The sequence below is a fragment of the Rhincodon typus genome, chromosome 22 (genome assembly GCF_021869965.1).
Source record: "Rhincodon typus isolate 14 chromosome 22, sRhiTyp1.1, whole genome shotgun sequence".
In the NCBI taxonomy this organism is placed as follows: domain Eukaryota; kingdom Metazoa; phylum Chordata; class Chondrichthyes; order Orectolobiformes; family Rhincodontidae; genus Rhincodon; species Rhincodon typus.
The window spans coordinates 1760876-1763425 of record NC_063353.1 but is presented as its reverse complement, the minus strand read 5'-3'; positions in this window follow the sequence as shown (position 1 = coordinate 1763425).

Here is a 2550-nt window from a genome sequence, read left to right as displayed (position 1 = left end):
TGTAATTACAAATCTGGTAGTCGAAGTAGTAAATGTGGAAGCATTGAGCTGCCTGCCATGAGCAGGAATACCACCGGTGGTATCACCACTGGAAGAGTCCGTAATGGCTTTAAATTTTCTGGATACGTTTCCAGTCACAGCTGACAATATCAGAGTTTGGATGCAGAAAGATCTGGTCCTGGCAAAACTGAAACAGCTGGTGGTGATGGGGGAAGCCAAGTGGCTGTCACAGTCAGAGCTGAGACATTTTTGGACCCAGAGAGACCACATCACAGTCGAGGATGGCATATTAATATGGGGAGCAAGGGTGATTATCCCGAATAAAGGATGCTGCCAGATACTGGCTGAACTCCACTAGAGTCATCCAGGGGTGTCCAAAATGAAGATGTTGGCGAGAAGTTATGTCTGGTGACCAGTATTGAGTGTGGACATAGCTGCATTGGTGGGACCGTGCCCAGAGTGTCAACATGGACAAAAATTACCACCAGCACTCCCCTGCATTTGTGCGAATGGATGTGTAAACCCTAGACATGCTTACACATTGACTATGCATGGCCTCAATGTTTTTAGTCATCGTGAATGCCCATACAAAGTATCTGGACATGCATTGAGTTCATTTGTCAAACAAGGGAACAACGATAGGAAAACTGTGCTCATCATTTGCAATATACAGACTCCTGGAAGTGTTGATCACAAATAACGGGCCATCTTTACCAACAGGGAATTTGAGTATTTCCTAATGTTGAATGGTATTCAACATATAAGGACATGCCATTCATCATCTGATGGTCAGGCAGAAAGAGCAATTCAAACTTTGAAAGCAGACTTAAAAAAACCACCACAGCTTCACTAGATACCAAACTGTCATGGTTACCATTTGATTACAGGACCACCCCTCATGCAACTACAGGGATAGCTCCGACAGAGTTCCTAATGGGCCGAAGACTCCGCATCAGGTTAAATCCGATCTACCCAGGCCCTGGGGGCGAGGGTGCATGGCATCAGGCACGCCTGTGCCAGACACAAAATTCTACGAAGTGAGAGAGACAGTTTACTTCAGGAGACAAAGTTTGGTGTAGGAACCATGGAAATGGCCCTGCATGGGGAAGAGGCATGGTAGACGCTAGGTCAGGTCCAGTGGTGTATTAGGAACAAAAACAAAGTTGCTGGAAAAGCTCAGCAGGTCTGGCAGCATCTGTGGAGGAGAAAACAGAGTTAACGTTTCGGGTCCGGTGACCCTTCCTCAGAACTGTTCTTATCCCCAGAAATGGAAACAGAAATGTCGAGAAAGGGAAGGGAGGAATTAGAAATAGAGCAGGTGAAAGTGAGGGCAGGGTGGAAATTGGAGGCGAAATTGATGAAGTTTTCCAATTCTCGATGAGAGAGGGAAGCAGCACTGATGATATCATCGATTTATCGGAGAAAGAGTTGTGGGTGGGGGCTGGAATAGGACTGGAACAAGGAATGTTCCACATACCCCACAAAGAGACAGGCATAACTAGGGCCCATGCGGGTACCCATGGCAACCCCTCTTACCTGAAGAAAATGAGAGGAGTTGAAAGAGAAGTTGTTGAGGGTGAGGACAAGCTCAGCCAAGCGGAGGAGGGTGGTGGTGGGTGGGGATGGTTTTGGTCTTTGCTCCAGGAAGAAGTGGAGAGTCCTAAGACCCTCATGGTGGGGAATGGATGTGTAAAGGGATTGCACATCCATGGTAAAGAGGAGGTGGCTGGAGCCAGTAAACTGGGAGCTTTGAAACTGGCGTAAGGCGTCAGATGAATCATGGATGTATGTGGGTAGGAATTGGACCGGGGGGAGAAGACTGAGTCAAGGTAGGAAGAGATGAGTTCTGTGGGGCATGAGCAGGCTGAAACAATGGGTCTACCTGGACAGTCCTGTTTGTGGATTTTTGGCAGGAGGTAGAAATGAGCTGTGCGGGCTTGGGGGACTATTAGCTTGGAAGCGGATGTACACCAGTGGTGTATTAAGTTTGGGTAGGTGCAATGGTCCTGAATAAGCATGTGGATTATATGCAGGCTGCAAATTCATAAAAGAGCAAAATTACCTGGCTCCTCAGCTGCCTTTCTGACTGTTCCAGAACTGATGTGTTCTCCCTCTCCATCAAGCTTTGAAGATGTCTTAGAATCTGAGAGAGACAGAGCGAATGTTGTCGCCTAAATGGGAGAATAAATTTCTTCTGAGATGCTCCAAGTGCAAGAATCAAGCTACCTTGCATTGCACGCCACCTGTATCCGAGGCAGAGTTGGAGGAACCTGACACAGTGCTAAAACACCCCAGGAGGAGCTCCAAAATAAAAGGAACTGGCCTATGTGCTTGGTCTCAGAGTGGGAGGGATGTGGTGATTGTAACAAGCCAGCTAGATTGACCTCCTAGAATATTAATTCCCTGATTGGGACTATTAATCTGGTCCAGTCATGAGCCCTGGCTGACAGGTACAAACAGGAGCGTCAGACCTCCTAGACAACAAGGTGCAGGGCTGGATGAACACAGCAGGCCAAGCAGCATCATAGGAGCAGAGAGCCTCTCTGCTCC